Source organism: Hyla sarda, chromosome 1 (genome assembly GCF_029499605.1).
Source record: "Hyla sarda isolate aHylSar1 chromosome 1, aHylSar1.hap1, whole genome shotgun sequence".
Lineage (NCBI taxonomy): Eukaryota > Metazoa > Chordata > Amphibia > Anura > Hylidae > Hyla > Hyla sarda.
In genome coordinates, this window is record NC_079189.1 from 562,597,020 (window position 1) to 562,611,641 (window position 14,622).

Genomic DNA, 14,622 nt, shown 5'->3' on the forward strand with positions numbered 1-14,622 from the left:
AGTGTGGTGTAGTGTACATTCACACAGGTGGGGGTTCACAGCGAGTTTCCCGCTGGGAGTTTAAACTGCAGCGGAAAATGTACCCTGTACATTCACATGGATGGCAAACCTCCAGCTGTTGCAAAACTACAACTCCCAGCATGCCCTTTGGCTGTCTGTACATGCTGGGGGTTGTAGTTATGAAACAGCTGGAGGAACACTGGTTGCAAAACACTGAGAGTTTGTTACATAACTCAGTGTTTCACAACCAGTGTTTCTCCAGCTGTTGCAAAACTACAACTCCCAGCATGCATGGTCTGTCAGTGCATACTGGGAGTTATAGTTTTGCAATAGCTGGAGTCACACGGGTTGGGAAGCACTGAGTTAGGGAACAGACAATGTTTCCCAACCAGTGTGCCTCCAGTCGTTGCAAAACTACAACTCCCAGCATGCCCAGATAGCTGAAAGGCGTGTTGGGAGTTATAGTTAGGCAACAACTGGAGAAGAACAGTTTGGAGACCACTGTGTAGTGGTGTCCAAACTGTAGCCCTCTAGATGTTGCTAAACCTCATCCCCAAGCATGCCCAGACTGCCCAGGCATGCTGGAGTTTGGCAACATCTGAAGGGCCAAATGTTGCCGAACTACAGCTCCCAGCATACCTGGAAAGTCTTGGCATGCTATGAATTGTAGTTTTGCAACATTTGGAGCGCTACAGTTTGGAAAACCACTGTATAGAGGTCTCCATACTGTGCCCTTCCAGATGTTGCAAATCTACACCTCCCAGCATTCCGAGACTGTCCAGGCATGCTGGGAGTTGTAGTTTGGCAACATCTGAAGGATCAGATGCTGCAGAACTACAACTCCTAGCATGCCTGGACTGTCTGGGCATGCTGAGAGTTGTAGTTTTGCAACATCTGGAAGGACACAGTTTGGAGACCACTGCACATAGGTCTCCAAACTTTGGACCTCCAGATTTTTCAAAACTACAACTCCCAGCATGCCCAGACAGCCAAGAAGAAGCAGCGAAGAAGCAGCGAAGATCACTTTACAGCAATCTTCACTGCTGCCTCCAATTGCCTGCTGCTGGTCCCTGGTCTCCCACTACCTGCCACCAGTTTAAAGGTATCTGCCGCCAGTCCCCCCCACCACTGGCCCCCACAACTGTCGCCGCCATTTTCCACTGCTCTGCCCGGACTTACAGGGGCAGGCAGAGAGGGGGTTCTCAACTGTAACACTTCTGCCACTTCCCTGCAATTTGCCTGTCAGTCCTGATTGGCCAATCACAGGGGATAGAAGGAGGTGGTCCTTAACTCCTTAAGGACCAGGCCATTTTACACCTTAAGGACCAGAGCGTTTTTTGCAAATCTGACCACTGTCACTTTAAACATTAATAACTCTGGAATGCTTTAAATTATCATTATGATTCTGAAATTTTTTTTTCGTGACATATTCTACTTTAACTTAGTGGTAAAATTTTATGGTAACTTGCATCCTTTCTTGGTGAAAAATCCCCAAATGTGATGAAAAAAATGAAAATTTTGCATTTTTCTAACTTTGAAGCTCTCTGCTTGTAAGGAAAATGGATATGAAAAATATTTTTTTTTGGTTCACATAAACAATATGTCCACTTTATGTTTGCATCATAAAATGTATGAGTTTTTACTTTTGGAAGACACCAGAGGGCTTCAAAGTTCAGCAGCAATTTTGAAATTTTTCACAAAATTTTCAAACTCACTATTTTTCATGGACCAGTTCAGGTTTGAAGTGGATTTGAAGGGTCTTCATATAAGAAATACACCATAAAAGACCCCATTATAAAAACTGCACCCCCCAAAGTATTCAAAATGACATTCAGTAAGTGTATTAACCCTTTAGGTGTTTCACAGGAATAGCAGCAAAGTGAAGAAATTTCTTAATCTTCATTTTTTACACTTGCATGTTCTTGTAGACCAAATTTTAGAATTTTTGCAAGGGGTAAAAAGGAGAAATTTTTTACTTGTATTTGAAACCCAATTTATCTCGAGTAAGCACATACCTCATATGTCTAAGTTAATTGTTCAGCAGGCGCAGTAGAGGGCTCAGAAGGGAAGGAGCGACATATGGTTTTTGGGGGGCATGTAACCTTTAGGAAGCCCCTATGGTGCCAGGACAGCAAAAAAAAACACATGGCATACCTTTTTTGAAACTAGGCCCCTCGGGGAACGTAACAAGGGGTAAAGTGAAGCTTAATACCCCACAGGTGATTCACGACTTTTGCATATGTAAAAAAAAAAAAAAAAATTACCTAAAATGCTTGGTTTTCCAAAAATTTTACATTTTTAAAAAGGATAATAGCAGAAAATACCCCCAAAATTTGAAGCCCAATTTCTCCCGATTCAGAAAACACCCCATATCTGGGTAAAAAGTGCTCTGCTGGTGCACTACAGGTCTCAGAAGAGAAGGAGTCACGTTTGGCTTTTTGAAAGCAAATTTTGCTCTGGGGGCATGCCGCATTTAGGAGGCCCCTATGGTGCCAGAACAGCAAAAAAAAAAAAAAACACATGGCATACCATTTTGGAAACTAGACCCCTCGGGGAACGTAACAAGAGGTAATGTGAACCTTAATACCCTACAGGTGTTTCACGACTTTTGCATATGTAAATTTTTTTTTTTTTTTTTACCTAAAATGCTTGGTTTCCAAAAATGTTTACATTTTTAAAAAGGGTAATAGCAGAAAATATCCCCCAAAATTTGAAGCCCAATTTCTCCCGATTCAGAAAACACCCCATATGGGGGTGAAAAGTGCTCTGCTGGCGCACTACAGGTCTCAGAAGAGAAGGGGTCACATTTGGCTTTTTGAAAGCAAATTTTGCTCTGGGGGCATGCCGCATTTAGGAAGCCCCTATGGTGCTAGAACAGCAAAAAAAAACACATTGCAAACCATTTTGGAAACTATACTCCTCGGGGAACGTAACAAGGGGTAATGTGAACCTTAATACCCTACAGGTGTTTCACGACTTTTGCATATGTAAAAAAAAAACATTTTTTTTTTTTACCTAAAATGCTTGGTTTCCCAAAACTTTAAATTTTTAAAAAGGGTAATAGCAGAAAATACCCCCCCAAAATTTGAAGCCCAATTTCTCCCGATTCATTAAACACCCCATATGGGGGTGAAAAGTGGTCTGCTGGCGCACTACAGGTCTCAGAACAGAAGGAATCACATTTGGCTTTTTGAAAGCAAATTTTTCTGTGGGGGCATGCTGCATTTAGGAAGCCCCTATGGTGCCAGAACAGCAAAAAAAAAACACATGGCATACCATTTTGGAAACTAGACCCCTCGGGGAACGTAACAAGGGGTAATGTGAACCTTAATACCCCACAGGTGATTCACGACTTTTGCATATGTAAAAAAAAAAAAATATATGTTTTTTACCTAAAATGCTTGGTTTCCCAAAAATTTTACATTTTAAAAAAGGGTAATGGCAGAAAATACCCCCCAAAATTTGTAACACAATTTCTCCCGAGTACGTCGATACCCCATATGTGGCCCTAAACTGTTGCCTTGAAAGACGACAGTGCTCCAAAGTGAGGGCGCCATGCGCATTTGAGGCCTAAATTGGGTACTTGCATAGGGGTGGACATAGGGGTATTCTACGCCAGTGATTCCCAAACAGGGTGCCTCCAGCTGTTGTAAAACTCCCAGCATGCCTAGACAGTCAGTGGCTATCTGGCAATACTGGGAGTAGTTGTTTTGCAACAGCTGGAGGCTCCGTTTTGGAAACAGTGGCGTACCAGACGTTTTTCATTTTTCATTTTTATTTTGTTAGTGTAGTGTTTTTAGGGTACAGTCGCACGGGCAGGGGTTCACAGTAGTTTCTCGCTGGCAGTTTGAGCTGCGGCAGAAAATTTGTAAACCTCCGCCCATGTGAGTGTACCCTGTACGTTCACATTGGGGAGGGGGGAACATCCAGCTGTTGCAAAACTACAACTCCCAGCATGTACGGTCTATCAGTGCATGCTGGGAGTTGTACTTTTGCAACAGCTGGAGGCTCCGTTTTGGAAACAGTGGCATACCAGACGTTTTTCATTTTATTGGGAAGAGGAGGGGGGCTGTGTAGGGGTATGTGTATATGTAGTGTTTTTTATTTTTTATTTAATTTTTTGGTAGTGTAGTGTTTTTAGGATACAGTCGCATGGGTGGGGGTTCACAGTAGTTTCTCGCTGGCAGTTTGAGCTGCGGCAGAAAATTTGCCGCAGCTCAAACTTGCAGCCGGATATTTACTGTAAACCTCCGCCCATGTGAGTGTACCCTGTACATTCACATTGGGGGGGAGAAACATCTAGCTGTTGCAGAACTACAACTCCCAGCATGTACGGTCTATCAGTGCATGCTGGGAGTTGTAGTTTTGCAACAGCTGGAGGCACACTGGTTGTGAAACAACAAGTTTGGTAACAAACTCAGTGTTTTGCAACCAGTGTGCTGTTACGCCGAGCGCTCCGGGTCCCCGCTCCTCCCCGGAGCGCTCGCTTCACTCTCCCCGCGGCAGCGCTCCGGTCACGTCCTCTGACCCGGGGCGCTGCGATTCCGCTGCCAGCCGGGATGCGATTCGCGATGCGGGTAGCGCCCGCTCGCGATGCGCACCCCGGCTCCCCTACCTGACTCGCTCTCCGTCTGTTCTGTCCCGGCGCGCGCGGCCCCGCTCCCTAGGGCGCGCGCGCGCCGGGTCTCTGCGATTTAAAGGGCCACTGCGCCGCTGATTGGCGCAGTGGTTCCAATTAGTGTGTTCACCTGTGCACTTCCCTATATCACCTCACTTCCCCTGCACTCCCTTGCCGGATCTTGTTGCCTTAGTGCCAGTGAAAGCGTTCCTTGTGTGTTCCTTGCCTGTGTTTCCAGACCTTCTGCCGTTGCCCCTGACTACGATCCTTGCTGCCTGCCCCGACCTTCTGCTACGTCCGACCTTGCTTTTGCCTACTCCCTTGTACCGCGCCTATCTTCAGCAGCCAGAGAGGTGAGCCGTTGCTAGTGGATACGACCTGGTCACTACCGCCGCAGCAAGACCATCCCGCTTTGCGGCGGGCTCTGGTGAAAACCAGTAGTGGCTTAGAACCGGTCCACTAGCACGGTCCACGCCAATCCCTCTCTGGCACAGAGGGTCCACTACCTGCCAGCCGGCATCGTGACAGTAGATCCGGCCATGGATCCCGCTGAAGTTCCTCTGCCAGTTGTCGCTGACCTCACCACGGTGGTCGCCCAGCAGTCACAACAGATAGCGCAACAAGGCCAACAGCTGTCTCAACTGACCGTTATGCTACAACAGTTACTACCACAGCTTCAGCAGTCATCTCCTCCGCCAGCTCCTGCACCTCCTCCGCAGCGAGTGGCCGCTCCTGGGATACGCTTATCCTTGCCGGATAAATTTGATGGGGACTCTAAGTTTTGCCGTGGCTTTCTTTCCCAATGTTCCCTGCATCTGGAGATGATGTCGGACCTGTTTCCCACTGAAAGGTCTAAGGTGGCTTTCGTAGTCAGCCTTCTGTCTGGAAAAGCCCTGTCATGGGCCACACCGCTCTGGGACCGCAATGACCCCGTCACTGCCTCTGTACACTCCTTCTTCTCGGAAATCCGAAGTGTCTTTGAGGAACCTGCCCGAGCCTCTTCTGCTGAGACTGCCCTGTTGAACCTGGTCCAGGGTAATTCTTCCGTTGGCGAGTATGCCGTACAATTCCGTACTCTTGCTTCAGAATTGTCCTGGAATAATGAGGCCCTCTGCGCGACCTTCAAAAAAGGCCTATCCAGCAACATTAAAGATGTTCTGGCCGCACGAGAAATTCCTGCTAATCTACATGAACTTACTCACCTAGCCACTCGCATTGACATGCGTTTTTCCGAAAGGCGTCAGGAACTCCGCCAAGATATGGACTCTGTTCGCACGAGGCGTTTCTTCTCCTCGGCTCCTCTCTCCTCTGGTCCCCTGCAATCTGTTCCTGTGCCTCCCGCCGTGGAGGCTATGCAGGTCGACCGGTCTCGCCTGACACCTCAAGAGAGGACACGACGCCGTATGGAGAACCTCTGCCTGTACTGTGCTAGTACCGAACACTTCCTGAGAGATTGTCCTATCCGTCCTCCCCGCCTGGAAAGACGTACGCTGACTCCGCACAAAGGTGAGACAGTCCTTGATGTCTACTCTGCTTCTCCACGTCTTACTGTGCCTGTGCGGATGTCTGCCTCTGCCTTCTCCTTCTCTACAGTGGCCTTCTTGGATTCCGGATCTGCAGGAAATTTTATTTTGGCCTCTCTCGTCAACAGGTTCAACATCCCGGTGACCAGTCTCGCCAGACCCCTCTACATCAATTGTGTAAATAATGAAAGATTGGACTGTACCATACGTTTCCGCACGGAGCCCCTTCTTATGAGCATCGGATCTCATCATGAGAGGATTGAACTTTTGGTCCTCCCCAATTGCACCTCGGAAATTCTCCTTGGACTTCCCTGGCTTCAACTTCATTCCCCTACCCTGGATTGGTCCACTGGGGAGATCAAGAGTTGGGGGTCCTCTTGTTCCAAGAACTGTCTAAAACCGGTTCCCAGTAACCCTTGCCGTAACTCTGTGGTTCCTCCAGTAACCGGTCTCCCTAAGGCCTATATGGACTTCGCGGATGTTTTCTGCAAAAAACAAGCTGAGACTCTACCTCCTCACAGGCCTTATGATTGCCCTATCGACCTCCTCCCGGGCACTACTCCACCCCGGGGCAGAATTTATCCTCTCTCTGCCCCAGAGACTCTTGCCATGTCCGAATACGTCCAGGAGAATCTAAAAAAGGGCTTTATCCGTAAATCCTCCTCTCCTGCCGGAGCCGGATTTTTCTTTGTGTCCAAAAAAGATGGCTCCCTACGTCCTTGCATTGACTACCGCGGTCTTAATAAAATCACGGTTAAGAACCGCTACCCCTTACCCCTCATCTCTGAACTCTTTGATCGCCTCCAAGGTGCCCACATCTTCACTAAATTGGACTTAAGAGGCGCCTATAACCTCATCCGCATCAGAGAGGGGGACGAGTGGAAAACGGCATTTAACACCAGAGATGGACACTTTGAGTATCTGGTCATGCCCTTTGGACTGTGCAACGCCCCTGCCGTCTTCCAAGACTTTGTCAATGAAATTTTTCGTGATCTGTTATACTCCTGTGTTGTTGTATATCTGGACGATATCCTAATTTTTTCTGCCAATCTAGAAGAACACCGCCAGCATGTCCGTATGGTTCTTCAGAGACTTCGTGACAACCAACTCTATGCCAAAATTGAGAAATGTCTGTTTGAATGCCAATCTCTTCCTTTTCTAGGATATTTGGTCTCTGGCCAGGGACTACAGATGGATCCAGACAAACTCTCTGCCGTCTTAGATTGGCCACGCCCCTCCGGACTCCGTGCTATCCAACGCTTTTTGGGGTTCGCCAATTATTACAGGCAATTTATTCCACATTTTTCTACCATTGTGGCTCCTATCGTGGCTTTAACCAAAAAAAATGCTGATCCCAAGTCCTGGCCTCCTCAAGCAGAAGACGCCTTTAAACGACTCAAGTCTGCCTTTTCTTCGGCTCCCGTCCTCTCCAGACCTGACCCTTCCAAACCCTTCCTATTGGAGGTTGATGCCTCCTCAGTGGGAGCTGGAGCTGTTCTTCTACAAAAAAATTCTTCCGGGCATGCTGTCACTTGTGGTTTTTTCTCTAGGACCTTCTCTCCAGCGGAGAGGAACTACTCCATCGGGGATCGAGAGCTTCTAGCCATTAAATTAGCACTTGAGGAATGGAGGCATCTGCTGGAGGGATCAAGTTCTCCTGTTATTATCTACACCGACCACAAGAACCTCTCCTACCTCCAGTCTGCCCAACGGCTGAATCCTCGCCAGGCCCGGTGGTCTCTGTTCTTTGCCCGATTTAATTTTGAGATTCACTTTCGTCCTGCCGATAAGAACATTAGGGCCGATGCTCTCTCTCGTTCCTCGGATGCCTCAGAAGTTGAACTCTCTCCGCAACACATCATTCCACCTGACTGCCTGATCTCCACTTCTCCTGCCTCCATCAGGCAGACTCCTCCAGGAAAGACCTTTGTTTCTCCTCGCCAACGCCTCGGAATCCTCAAATGGGGTCACTCCTCCCATCTCGCAGGTCATGCGGGTATCAAGAAATCTGTGCAACTCATCTCCCGCTTCTATTGGTGGCCGACTCTGGAGACGGATGTTGTGGACTTTGTGCGAGCCTGCACTATCTGTGCCCGGGATAAGACTCCTCGCCAGAAGCCCGCTGGTTTTCTTCATCCTCTGCCTGTCCCCGAACAGCCTTGGTCTCTGATTGGTATGGATTTTATTACTGATTTACCCCCTTCCCGTGGCAACACTGTTATTTGGGTGGTCGTTGATCGATTCTCCAAAATGGCACATTTCATCCCTCTTCCTGGTCTTCCTTCTGCGCCTCAGTTGGCTAAACAATTTTTTGTACACATTTTTCGTCTTCACGGGTTGCCTACGCAGATTGTCTCGGATAGAGGCGTCCAATTCGTGTCTAAATTCTGGAGGGCTCTCTGTAAACAACTCAAGATTAAATTAAATTTTTCTTCTGCATATCATCCCCAGTCCAATGGACAAGTAGAAAGGATTAACCAGATCTTGGGTGATTATTTGCGACATTTTGTTTCCTCCCGCCAGGATGACTGGGCAGATCTCCTCCCATGGGCCGAATTCTCGTATAACTTCAGGGTCTCTGAGTCTTCCTCCAAATCCCCATTTTTCGTGGTGTACGGCCGTCACCCTCTTCCCCCCCTCCCTACTCCCTTGCCCTCTGGTCTGCTCGCTGTGGATGAAATTTCTCGTGACCTTTCCATCATATGGAGAGAGACCCAAAATTCTCTCTTACAGGCTTCATCACGCATGAAGAAGTTCGCGGATAAGAAAAGAAGAGCTCCCCCCGTTTTTTCCCCTGGAGACAAGGTATGGCTCTCCGCTAAATATGTCCGCTTCCGTGTCCCTAGCTACAAGTTGGGACCACGCTATCTTGGTCCTTTCAAAATTTTGTGTCAAATTAATCCTGTCTCTTATAAACTTCTTCTTCCTCCCTCTCTTCGTATCCCTAATGCCTTTCACGTCTCTCTTCTCAAACCACTCATCCTCAACCGTTTTTCTCCCAAATCTGTTCCTCCCACTCCTGTTTCCGGCTCCTCGGACATCTTCTCGGTCAAAGAAATTTTAGCTGCCAAAAAGGTCAGAGGGAAAAATTTTTTTTTAGTGGACTGGGAGGGTTGTGGTCCTGAAGAGAGATCCTGGGAACCTGAGGACAACATCCTAGACAAAAGTCTGCTCCTCAGGTTCTCAGGCTCTAAGAAGAGGGGGAGACCCAAGGGGGGGGTACTGTTACGCCGAGCGCTCCGGGTCCCCGCTCCTCCCCGGAGCGCTCGCTTCACTCTCCCCGCGGCAGCGCTCCGGTCACGTCCTCTGACCCGGGGCGCTGCGATTCCGCTGCCAGCCGGGATGCGATTCGCGATGCGGGTAGCGCCCGCTCGCGATGCGCACCCCGGCTCCCCTACCTGACTCGCTCTCCGTCTGTTCTGTCCCGGCGCGCGCGGCCCCGCTCCCTAGGGCGCGCGCGCGCCGGGTCTCTGCGATTTAAAGGGCCACTGCGCCGCTGATTGGCGCAGTGGTTCCAATTAGTGTGTTCACCTGTGCACTTCCCTATATCACCTCACTTCCCCTGCACTCCCTTGCCGGATCTTGTTGCCTTAGTGCCAGTGAAAGCGTTCCTTGTGTGTTCCTTGCCTGTGTTTCCAGACCTTCTGCCGTTGCCCCTGACTACGATCCTTGCTGCCTGCCCCGACCTTCTGCTACGTCCGACCTTGCTTTTGCCTACTCCCTTGTACCGCGCCTATCTTCAGCAGCCAGAGAGGTGAGCCGTTGCTAGTGGATACGACCTGGTCACTACCGCCGCAGCAAGACCATCCCGCTTTGCGGCGGGCTCTGGTGAAAACCAGTAGTGGCTTAGAACCGGTCCACTAGCACGGTCCACGCCAATCCCTCTCTGGCACAGAGGGTCCACTACCTGCCAGCCGGCATCGTGACATGTGCCTTCAGCTGTTGCAAAAGCTACAACCCCCAGCATGTTCGGACAGCGGAAGGACATGCTGGGTCTTGTAGTTATGCAACAGCTGGAGGCATACTACTTTGGCTGGGGATGCTGGGGATTGTAGTTATGCAACAGCTGGAGACACACTTGTTTGCTACTTAACTCAGTGTGCCTTCAGCTGTTGCAAAACTACAACTCTCAGCAGTCACCGACAGCCAACAGGCATGCTGGGAGTTGTAGTAATGCAACCAGCAGATGCACCACTACAACTCCCAGAATGCACTTTAGCTGATTGTGCAAGCTGGGAGTTGTAGTTATACAACAGCTGAAGGTACACTTTTCCATAGAAAAAATGTGCCTCCAGCTGTTGCAAAACTATAAGTCCCAGCATGCCCATAAGGGAATGCTGGGAGTTGTGGTGGTCTGCCTCCTGCTGTTGCATAACTACAGCTCCCAGCATGCCCTTTATGCATGCTGGGAGCTGTTGCTAAGCAACAGCAGGAGGCTGTCACTCACCTCCTGCTGCTGCTCCACTCCGCATCAGATCAGTCCCTCGCCGCCACCGCCGCTGCTCCTGGGGCCCGATCCCAACATTGAAGCCGGGGATCGGGGATCCCCAGCACCCGGGGTCTTCTTCCCGCACCCGCTCACGTCCCCCTGGGTTGCGGGAGTGACACCCGCAGCAGGCGTCCTGATTGGTCGGCCGGTAAACCGGCTGACGAATCAGGGCGATCGTGAGCTGGCACCAGTGCCACCTTACCCCTGCTGGCTATGGTTGTTCGGGGCCGTCTCTGACGGCCCCAATCAGCCAGTAATTCCGGGTCACCGGAGACCCGATTGACCCGGAATCGCCGCAGATCGCTGGACTGAATTGTCCAGCGATGTGCGGCCATCGCCGACATGGGGGGGCATAATGACCCCCCTGGGCGATATGCCGCGATGCCTGCTGAACGATTTCAGCAGGCATCGGGCACCGGCTCCCCTCCGGCTAGCGACGGGGGGGTCGGGAATGGACAGGACATACTCCTACGTCCTCGGTCCTTAAGGACTCGGAAACGGGGGCGTAGGAGTACGTCCATTGTCCTTAACCCCTTCCCGACCTATGACATACCTGTACGTCATGGGTGGCAAGGTGTTCCCGACCCATGACATACAGGTACGTCATGAACATTTTTGCCGCTACTCGCGGCACCCCGCAGCGCCCGGAAAGATGGTGGCTATCACTGATAGCCAGCCATCTTACCATGCGACCACGGGGGGTTTCATCCCCCACCCCCCCCAGCGATCGCTGCTATCAGCTGGTCAAATCTGACTAGCTGATAGCAGCGTTTCGCTATGAAAATACTTAGCAGCGCGGTGTGTGAGTCCCGATCACGGGGATCGGGACACACACCGTTCTGCTAAGTCTCCCTGACCCGTCCCCCGGCGTCACTTACGAGCGGTGTCCCGAGCGGTCCCGGCGCGAGCGACGTCCTCCAGGCGGTCCCGGCGGCGCTGCGTCCCGGCGGTGAGTTTGCAGCAGCAGTGCGGCATCTTCATTGACAGCAGTGAGATCGCCGTAAAGCGATCTCACTGCTGCCTCTGGGAGTTTCAAAACTGCAACTCCCAGCATTCCCAGACAGCCTTTGGCTTTCTGGGCATGCTGGGAGTTGTAGTTTTGCAACATCTGGAGGTCCTCAGTTTGGAGACCACTGTATAATTGTCACGATGCCGGCTGGCAGGAGGTGGATCCTCTGTGCCAGAGAGGGATTGGCGTGGACCGTGCTAGTGGACCGGTTCTAAGTCACTACTGGTTTTCACCAGAGCCCGCCGCAAAGCGGGATGGTCTTGCTGCGGCGGTAGTGACCAGGTCGTATCCACTAGCAACGGCTCAACCTCTCTGACTGCTGAAGATAGGCGCGGTACAAGGGAGTAGACAGAAGCAAGGTCGGACGTAGCAGAAGGTCGGGGCAGGCAGCAAGGATCGTAGTCAGGGGCAACGGCAGGAGGTCTGGAACACAGGCTAGGAACACACAAGGAAACGCTTTCACTGGCACAATGGCAACAAGATCCGGCGAGGGAGTGCAGGGGAAGTGAGGTATAAATAGGGAGTGCACAGGTGAACACACTAATTGGAACCACTGCGCCAATCAGCGGCGCAGTGGCCCTTTAAATCGCAGAGACCCGGCGCGCGCGCGCCCTAGGGAGCGGGGCCGCGCGCGCCGGGACAGGACCGACGGAGAGCGAGTCAGGTACGGGAGCCGGGGTGCGCATCGCGAGCGGGCGCCACCCGCATCGCGAATCGCATCCCGGCTGGAGGCGGTATCGCAGCGCACCGGGTCAGTGGATCTGACCGGAGCGCTGCAGTAGCGAGAGTGTAGCGAGCGCTCCGGGAAGGAGCGGGGACCCGGAGCGCTCGGCGTAACAGTACCCCCCCCTTGGGTCTCCCCCTCTTCTTAGAGCCTGAGAACCTGAGGAGTAGACTTTTGTCTAGGATATTGTCCTCAGGTTCCCAGGATCTCTCTTCAGGACCACAACCCTCCCAATCGACTAAAAAAAAAGTTTTCCCTCTGACCTTCTTGGAGGCCAGTATCTCCTTTACGGAGAAGATGTCCGAGGAGCCGGAAACAGGAGTGGGAGAAACAAGTTTGGGAGAGAAACGGTTGATGATGAGTGGTTTAAGAAGAGAAACGTGAAAGGCATTAGGAATACGAAGAGAAGGAGGAAGAAGAAGTTTGTAAGAGACAGGATTAATCTGGCACAAAATTTTGAAAGGACCAAGATAGCGTGGTCCCAATTTGTAGCTAGGGACACGGAAGCGGACATATTTAGCGGAGAGCCATACCTTGTCTCCAGGAGAAAAAATGGGGGGAGCTCTCCTTTTCTTATCAGCAAACTTCTTCATGCGTGATGAAGCCTGTAAGAGAGAATTTTGGGTCTCTTTCCATATGGTGGAAAGATCACGAGATATTTCATCCACAGCGGGCAAACCAGAGGGCAAGGGAGTAGGGAGGGGGGGAACAGGGTGACGGCCGTACACCACGAAAAATGGGGATTTGGAGGAAGATTCAGAGACTCTGAAGTTATACGAGAATTCGGCCCATGGTAGAAGATCTGCCCAGTCATCCTGGCGGGAGGAAACAAAATGCCGTAAATAATCACCCAAGACCTGGTTAATTCTTTCTACTTGTCCATTGGATTGAGGATGATATGCAGAAGAAAAGTTTAATTTAATCTTGAGTTGTTTACAGAGAGCCCTCCAGAATTTTGACACGAATTGGACGCCTCTATCCGAGACGATCTGCGTGGGCAACCCGTGAAGACGAAAAATGTGTACAAAAAATTGTTTTGCCAACTGAGGCGCTGAAGGAAGACCAGGAAGAGGGATGAAATGTGCCATTTTGGAGAATCGATCAACGACCACCCAAACAACAGTGTTGCCACGGGATGGGGGTAAGTCTGTAATAAAGTCCATACCAATCAGAGACCAAGGCTGTTCGGGGACAAGGAGAGGAATCAAGAAGACCAGCGGGCTTCTGGCGAGGAGTCTTATCCCAGGCATAGACAGTGCAGGCTCGCACAAAATCCACGACATCCGTCTCCAGAGTCGGCCACCAATAGAAACGAGAGATGAGTTGCACGGATTTCTTGATGCCCGCATGACCTGCGAGATGGGAGGAGTGACCCCATTTGAGGATTCCGAGGCGTTGGCGTGGAGAGACGAAGGTCTTACCTGGAGGAGTTTGCCTGATGGAGGCTGGAGAAGTGGAGATCAGGCAGTCAGGAGGAATGATGTGTTGCGGAGAGAGCTCTACTTCCGAGGCATCCGAGGAACGAGAGAGAGCATCGGCCCTAATGTTCTTATCGGCAGGCCGAAAGTGAATTTCAAAATTAAATTGGGCAAAGAACAGAGACCACCTGGCCTGGCGAGGATTCAGCCGTTGGGCAGACTGGAGATAGGAGAGAGAGAGATAGGAGGAGAGAGAGTTCTTGTGATCGGTGTAAATAATAACTGGAAATCTTGATCCCTCCAGCAGATGCCTCCATTCCTCAAGTGCTAATTTAATGGCTAGAAGCTCTCGATCCCCGATGGAGTAGTTCCTCTCCGCCGGAGAGAAGGTCCTAGAAAAAAAACCACAAGTAACAGCATGCCCGGAAGAATTTTTTTGTAGAAGGACCGCTCCAGCTCCTACTGAGGAGGCATCAACCTCCAATAGGAAGGGTTTAGATGGGTCAGGTCTGGAGAGCACGGGAGCCGAAGAAAAGGCAGACTTGAGCTGTTTAAAGGCGTCTTCCGCTTGAGGGGGCCATGACTTAGGATTGGCATTCTTTTTGGTTAAAGCCACGATAGGAGCCACAATGGTGGAAAAATGTGGAATAAATTGTCTGTAATAATTGGCGAACCCCAAAAAACGTTGGATAGCACGGAGTCCGGAGGGGCGTGGCCAATCTAAGACGGCAGAGAGTTGGTCTGGATCCATTTGTAGTCCCTGGCCAGAGACCAAGTATCCTAGGAAAGGAAGAGATTGGCATTCAAACAGACATTTCTCCATTTTGGCATAAAGTTGATT